This window comes from Salmo salar, chromosome 06 (genome assembly GCF_965601325.2).
Source record: "Salmo salar chromosome 06, fSalSal1, whole genome shotgun sequence".
NCBI lineage: Eukaryota > Metazoa > Chordata > Actinopteri > Salmoniformes > Salmonidae > Salmo > Salmo salar.
Genome location: NC_138296.1, coordinates 11252387 through 11261399, shown reverse-complemented (window position 1 = coordinate 11261399; position 9013 = coordinate 11252387).

The window sequence follows — 9013 nt, the reverse complement described above, 5'->3', positions numbered from 1 at the left end:
ACTAGCATACCCACCGAAAACTTCCGGTGAATTTATTAAATTACTCATCATAAACGTCCACAAAAACATAACAATTATTTTAAGAATTATAAATACAGAACTCCTTTATGCAAACGCTATGTCAGATTTTAAAATATATTTTCGGCGAAAGCACATTTTGCAATATTCTGAGTACATAGCTCAGCCATCACAGGCTAGCTATTCAGACACCCGCCAACGTCGGGGTAACCTAAACTCAGAATTACTATTAGAAAAATTGGATTACCTTTGCTGTTCTTCGTCAGAATGCACTCCCAGGACTTCTACTTCAACAACAAATGTTGTTTTGGTTCCAAATAATCCGTAGTTATATCCAAATACCTCCGTTTTGTTCGTGCGTTCAAGTCACTATCCGAAGGGTAACGTGCGAGTGATTTCGTGAAAACAAATTCAAAATGTTCCTTTACCGTACTTAGAAGCATGTCAAACGCTGTTTAAAATCAATTTTTATGCTATTTTTCTCATAAAATAGCGATAATATTCCAACCGGACAACGTTGTATTCATTCAAAGAGGGAAAGAAAAAAATGGCAAGGTCTCGTGAACGCGCATCTCCAGTCTCTCTGTCACCAGGCAGTTCACTAACAAACTCTGCTGCTGTTATCTGCCCAGAGACAGGAGACGCGTCAATCCGGTTTCTGAAGGCTTTAGAGAGCCAATGGAAGCCTTAGAAAGTGTCACATTACAGCACAGATGCTGTAATGTCGATAGAGATGCAACAGAAGGACAACAAATTGTCAGACAGGGCACTTCCTGCATGGAATCTTCTCAGGCTTTGGCCTGCCATATGAGTTCCGTTATACTCACAGACACCATTCAAACAGTTTTAGAAACTTTAGAGTGTTTTCTATCCAAATATACTAATTATATTCATATTCTAGTTTCTGGGTAGGAGTAGTAACCAGATTAAATCGGGTACGTTTTTTATCCGGCCGTGAAAATACTGCCCCCTATCCCAAAGAAGTTAAGAGTTTATTTGGAAGATAACAGCTCTATAAACATTATTTCGTGGTGCCCCGACTTTCTAGTTAATTACATTTACATGATTAGCTTAATCAGGTAATATTAATTACAGAGAAAGGATTTTATAGAATAGCATGTCATATCACTTAATCCGGCATAGCCAAAGACACAACACTGCAGATAGTGGTAAAGCAACACTCACAGTGTGATGGAGAGAGGTAAAGCAACACTCACGGTATGATGTAGAGAGGTAAAGCAACACTCACGGTGTGATGGAGTGTGCTAAAGCAACACTCACGGTGTACAGATGTCAAATAAATAAGTGTTTTCTTCCTCAGCACGATGCACCTCACCGGCAGTGACCAGAAGAAGAAACTGGAGACAATGTCAGACTACAATCACACAAAGGTATATACAGTATCTCTACCATATACAGATAGCCTTCCCATCTGACAAACACCAAATAGTATCCCCTTTTATTTTATTATTATATTACAGGTTTTTCATTATTTTTCCTATTTTCTACATTGTTGAATAATAGTGAAGACATGAAATAAAACTATGAAATAAAACATATGGAATCATGTAGTAACCAAAAAAGTGTTAAACAAATCACAATATATTTTATTCTTCAAAGTAGCCGCCCTTTCCCTTGATGACGGCTTTGCACACTTGGCATTCTCTCAACCAGCTTCATGAGGTAGTCACCTGGAATGCATTTCAATTAATAGGTGTGCCTTGTTAAAAGTTAATTCGTGGAAATTTGGGGCGGCAGGTAGCCCAGTGGTTAGAGCGTTGGGCCAGTAACTGAAAGGTTGTTAGATCAAATCCACGAGCTGACAAGATAAAAATCTGTCGCTCTGCCCCGAACAAGGCAGTTAACCCACCGTTCCTAGGCTGTCATTGTAAATAAGAATTTGTTCTTAACTGCCTTGTTCAGGGGCAGAACAACAGATTTATACCTTGTCAGCTCGGGGATTTGATATTGCAACCTTTCGGTTACAAGTCCAAAGCTCTAACCACTAGACTACCTGCCACCCTGGATGGTGGATGATGAGTGAATTAATCTTCTGTCTTAGTGAGTAGATAACATGTTTCTAAACACTACTAAAATAATCCTCATGATGCCATGATTAAGAAAAATCATGAATAAATCCTGAATAATAACGAATGACTGAGAAAGTTACAGAGGCTACAACAAAACATGCTGACCTCTCAACATTACCAATAACAGAGGCTACAACAAAACATGCTAACCTCTCAACATTACCAATAACAGAGGGGTATGATCTTTGTGCCTCTGTAACTTTCTCACTCATCATCATTCACGATTCATTCATGATTATGCATAATCATGGTATCATCCACATGAATATAGAAGTGTTCAGAAACATCTTCTATTCTTACTAACAATACAAGTGAAGTGACTCCAAAATGAAAGGACATTATTCACCATTCAGTTTCTACTGGGAAAAACATCATCCAAAACACAACCAAGACAAACTGCAAATACATTCAACAAGTTAGTAGAATCACACGCTTGATGTAATCACTGCAGGAATGGAATATGGGACCAAATCCTAAACTTATGACTTTAATACACTATAAGTGAATTGGTCAAAATGATTACGACATTGTCAAATGGGAAAATAGACACAGAGTGCTTTCATTTCTAAACAGTAACACATGTCTATGAAAATACCCTCAAATAAAATGTGACATTACATACTGTTGCCTAATATGAAACATTATATCTCAAATCCTAAATGCTGGAGCATAGCACCAAATTTAAAACTGTAATCTTCACTGTCCAAACACATATGGTGTGGACTATGTGAGAGAGAATAAAGTAGACGGCATCGGTCAAAATCGTGATTTATGACCCTATGCGGCTGATTTATGACCCTATGTCCGGCTGGTTTGTACATGCCCAAATAAGGGCATCCGGTCTGGACATCCTGGCGGGAAGGTGTCACGTGGTTAGGGTCATATAGTTTTATCCTGTTCTGTCACGTGTTAGAGTGTGTTATATCTATATTGCATCTCTTTGAAGTTGTCATGATGATTGATGTGTAGGGCCCTCATTGAACTGGGGGGGTTGTGTTTGAATATTTCAAAGAGGATGACCCCACACCCCCCTATTTTATTGCTCTTAGGGTTGTTGTCTATGAATTAGGAATATCCGGGGGGTTATGTGTTGGAGGCAGACGTCTTATAAATACGCCCCAGACACACATGCGGCCCCAGAACACTAAACAAGATTTTAAAAATAAACATGGATTTTGGTAAAGCAGTGATGACCGTAACAACGGAAGCAGGACCTCGGTTGAAACATAGAGAAAAGACCCAGTATAAAGCAACAATATACGACGCGCCAAATTAAGCGGTTTATATGTGTGTGTAGAACCCAAATACCTCCCGCAACTGCACTGAAAGATCAAGTGATGATGTCTAATGGACAGCACTGGGGGTATCTGTTTGATTACCCGGCCCGTAGAGTGAAACTCTATACTGTAGCCGAAGGTGGAGAATATACAGACCAGACTTTAGGAGTGGACTATGGGGTTGAAGACTGGGCGGTTTTTCGCAAGGTTTTGTGTCCCGAACTGAGAGTTATCACCAAGGGGTATAGCTTGTTCACGGGCTATGAGACCCGTTGGGAAGGTACACCAGACTCCTCAGGAAGAGTATTTCACAGGGTGAAAATACAGAGAAAGAATGGACTTCCATGTGGCTGCGTGGAGTTCTACATCAGCAACGAGGAAACTCGCAACCAAAACATTCGTGATGGTGGCCTGACTGGGGATTTCAGGTTGCGCATGCTTATTCCTTTTAAAAGTTGGGATCTAATGGAATTGAGCATGTTAGAGTTGTTGGACATTCTTTTTGTACAGAGCCAACAGTGGCAGAGCATTGTTCGGCTAAGGAAGTGCATAATATATACGAATCCTGAGGATTATGATTCAAAGCAATCCCAAGAAGGCTCATCCTCAGAAGGGTCAGCCCCCGAAGAAAACTAAGTACGCGGCTGCGTTAACCACGCCCTGACCCCACCCAAAGGCCTGGTTCTACAATAAAAGGAGGTCCCTTAAAGCCTCCACTTCTTCATTTCAGCATATACCATGGATATTCCTACAACATACCTGGACTCTGATACGTCATGGGGGCCAGACCCTAAGGACTGTATGCCTCGCAGCCAACCATTCTACTCCCCCCAGCCAAGACCCTCGACACCCCCTACATGTCCACAGCCTGAGGATGTGTTTGATGGGGTGGTCAGTACTATTTTTGTGGACACCATCAAGGCCTCTGTAGCCACACTTTTAAACGTGGTGATTGGAGAGTATATACGTGAAAAATGCATCGGTTGTGAGATCAATCACCCCAGCCAGCGCCGGCGTCCGTGTTTATACGAGCCCCCAAAATACTACTTCTTCAACCATTTTGAGGAGCTGGTGAAAAGACTGTGGTCCTGCAGGTTTATACCTGCGCTGGTCAGAGCCCTGGAGTCTATGGGTCTTGTGCCTTCTATTCCCAGAGTTTACGGGGTAACCGAGGCTTTCCTACATGAACTGAAGGAGGCGATCTACATCCACGAGAAACTCAAAGAAATCCGACAAACCCTGGTGGACGACAACAAATACCGGGAAGCTGTGGTGGAGGACGTGATGACTTTCTGGCTCAACAAAACCCCAGAGACCGAGTGACAATACCTATTTGTTATTTAGATGTAAAGCAATAGGGAACTATATACATACGTTGTTAGAGAGAATAAATACGTTTTTTCTTTTGAGAGAACTTACTAATGTGATGCATCAAACTATTGAAAATAAAGTGAACAATATATCATTCTACACAACCCAAAATACCTGGGCTAATGTAGAGCGTGTGCTAAAAATGGAGCAAATCATGAATCATGTACGACATACGGGTGAGAGTATGCAATGGACACAACTGGTCTCCCGTCTTGTGGATGATTCTGAAGAACTAGAAACAAACTTGTCTAAGATTTACAACTACAGCTACCATAAGAGTATAAGGATGAAGCCCGCAGAGGTCTCTTCTGAAAACTCTTTTCAAGTCTTTAAAAATCTGTATGGTTTGTTCCCCCTTCGCCGTAAGAAAAAAAATGATTTTAAATTCATAGTGGGGGACATGGTACGTATATCAAAGTTGAGGGGTGTTTTCGACAAGAAATATGAGCAAGGTTATAGTGACGAAGTGTTCACCATTACCGAATGACTACCTCGCATACCCCCTGTCTACAAATTAAAAGATTATGACGGGGAGCTTATAGAGGGATCGTTTTACAAGAAGGAGCTACAGAAGGTACAGGTGGTTAATGACAAAGTATTTCACGTGGAGGAAATTCTAGATCATAAGAGAGAAAGGGGCAAAAAATGGGTCTTGGTCCGTTGGAAAAACTGGCCCCAAAAGTTTAACAGTTGGGTTTTAGAGCAAGATGTGGTGGAGGCAACGGGGGTTAACTTAAACCCTCAGGCATGATAAATACATAGTCATTCGCGTGTACACAGGAGTGCATCATGGAACATAGCGGCTTCTACCTGACCCTCCCCAGTAATGCGTCTGCACACATATATAGTAAGAACCAAAGTTCTAATTATACAACCAACTTTCCAAAGCCTATAGAGTTATCCGAGGCCTGGGAAGTAGGTCTCAGCGAGATTACATACCCCCACAGCTGGTATAATATCAAAGAGAAGGACCGGGATTTTTATTGCAAAAGGATATCGGAACCTGCGAAACTTATAAAGATTAAAAAAGGGTTCTATAGAACCGTCGACAGGATTGTCTCAGAGTTGAATGAACTCCTAACCCAGAACAATACGGAAATACTCTTGAGCTACAACCCTATTCATAAACGTGTACAAATCTCAGGGGCTGCGGATAGGGGTATAAAGACCACCGGTAATTTAGCCTACATGTTGGGGCTGGTTCCCAATAAATGGACGTATGTGAAAGATAAATTAACCCCATTCCCTGCGGATATACATGCAGGGTTTTACAACATATTTGTGTATACCGACATCATATCATATCAGAGGGTAGGAGACAGTTGTGTGCCCCTCCTGAGAACAGTTCATATAGAGGGAAAGGATGGAGGGATAGTCACTGTCATCTACGACAAGCCACACTACGTACCTGTAAGCAAGAAATATATTGAGAACATTCTGGTTGAGCTTAAAACGGATCAGAACGAAAACATCGAATTTACTTATGGTAAAACGATTGTAAAACTCCACTTTAGGCCCTCCAAAGCCTCTCTACATATATAATATCTAATTAGTATTATATATTATTATTTTATATATATATTTTTTTTATAAACATAATACAAAATAAATTAAAAATGGTTATGGAACAAAACCACCATCTCGACCCTAACCGCTACATTTACATTTTAGTCATTTAGCAGACGCTCTTATCCAGAGCGACTTACAGTAGTGAATGCATAGATTTCATAGATTTTTTTTTCTGTGCTGGCCCCCCGTGGGAATCGAACCCACAACCCTGGTGTTGCAAACACCATGCTCTACCAACTGAGCTACAGGGAAGGCTACAACATCTCATACTATGTTGATCAAGTGGGTAATGGGTTACCCGGCTATCATGGATCCCCGACCATGTACGGTTCGGGGATAGGCGGTATATTTCGTAACCTCTTTAGGATGGTTTTACCGTTTATGAAGTGAGGTCTCAGCATAGCCAAACCGCATTTAAAATCAGCGGCTAAAAATATAGTAAGTGAGGTTGTAGCCAATGCTATGACCCGAAGGGCGTCACCAGATGCCGAGCATCAAGAAGGCTCGGGGCTTATGATGTTGTCTCGAAGACCAAAAAAGAGACCTCCAGGTATAAGGCGCAGGTCTGCCCCTAAAAAGCAGAGGTTAACCGTTAAAGGAAACTCAGTAAGTCAAAGACGTGGTAAAGTGAGGAGGTCTGGACCTAAAACGACAAAAAGAATACTCGGAAGTATTTTCTAAAAGAACCAAGAAACATGTCTCTTTTACACCGCATGTCCTCTGAAGCTATAAAGACTGAGCTCGATCTTTTCACGGCCCCCTTAACCCAACATTCAATAGATAGGTCCAGTTATGTGGAGATAGCCCCACTCTCTGCCATTACCAACAACGGTCCTATAGAATTTTTCATACCAGGCCACGGTGACAACTATCTGGACCTCAACAACACCTTGGTGCATTTACGTCTAAAAGTGACCAAAAGAGATGGTACTAATATTGCAAACGATGCCAAAGTGAGTCTCATTAATTACCCCTTGGCCACCATCTTCTCCCAAGTGGATGTGACTTTGGGTGAACATCTAATCAGTCAAAGCAGTGCCACATACCCCTATAGGGCCATCATGGAGTGTTTACTCAACTACTCCGAAGACACTCTCAAGACACAATTCAGCGCCGGGCTGTTTAGCAAGGATACTGCAGGAGTCTCTATGGAATCGATAGACCCTTCCACCGGTGCAAACAAAGGACTGGAGGCACGTGCTCGCTACTGTGTCGAATCTCGAGAGTTTCATCTGCTAGGGCCTATACACTCTGACATTTTCTTTCAAGAACGTTTACTCTTAAATTCGGTTGATTTAAGACTCACATTAACCAGGGCCAAGGATGAGTTTTGTCTGATGTCTGCCCAAGACGGGGACTTTAGTTTAAAAGTGTTGGGGGCAACGCTTTTTATTAAAAAAGTGTCTGTATCTCCGGCAGTTCGTCTGGGTCACACACAGGCTTTGATGAAAGGAAATGCCCTTTACCCTCTCCAAAGAATTACCATGAAAACCTTTAGCATACCTGTGGGCAGTAGAATCTGCAGTCAAGAAAACCTTTTTCTAGGCCCTTTACCCCGCTATGTGGTTATAGGTTTGGTTGATCATGCCTCTAATACGGGCAGCTTACATAAAAACCCATTTAATTTTCAACACTTCAATACAGAGTATGTTATTCTCTGTCAGGACGGACGTCAGGTCACTGCTAAGGCTTTCCAACCGCAATTTAATAACAACATATCTGTGCGAGAATTTTACAATCTATTCCTGGCTACCGGGAGGCATCTAAAAGATCTCTCTTTACCTATTGACAGAAATGATTTTTCAGAGGGTTACACATTGTATGCTTTCAATTTATCCCCTGATGATGACACCTCAGGAAATCTGTCTGTGGTGTCCCAAGGTAACCTCAGGCTGGAAATGCGTTTCCGTACACCTTTAGCCTGTACAGTTAGCATGATTGTTTATGCGTGCTCTGATTCAATCTTGGAAGTGAATGCCCGAAGACAGGTCTTAGTGGATTATTATTAAGGACTGTTGAGCAAAGACATGAATACCCAAGAGTTGGAAGGGCTCATGACCCGCTTGATTGGAAAACAATTTTATGGAGTGTGGGCTTGTGATGAATTACCTATTGAGAAATGGCCTGAGCGGCCGGCCATGTTTATTGTCAATACCCATCCTAAACACATGCCAGGTGAACACTGGCTAGCTGTGACACTAGAAGATGAAGGAGGAACAAAAATCTCAACTTTTTTTGATTCCTACGGCTTTCCCCCTGGTATTTCACATTTTCCCAAATCTGTTAAAGATTTTTTGACCAAAAACGGATCAAAGATCTACTACAGCATCAAACAAGTGCAAGATAACCTTTCCACTACATGTGGTCAACACTGTGTATTCTACCTGTGCCAAAGAGCCCGTGGAGTTTCTTTTGAAGATGTTATGTCTCTTTATAATGATGATTTAAGAAGTAATGATAGCGTCGTAGATTGTTTTGTTAGAAAATATCAAAAGTGTTCAAATATGTGTCCTTTAAGACCATGTAATCAAGGCGTATGCTCACGTCAAATGTTTCAGGAATGCCACAAATGTTAAATTGCTTAATTTTTCTAATAAACTTTATTGAATTTAATCATAGTCGTTCAAAAGTCATTCAAAATTCCTTCAAAAGTCATTCAAAAGTAATTCAAAAGTCTAACCACCCCGA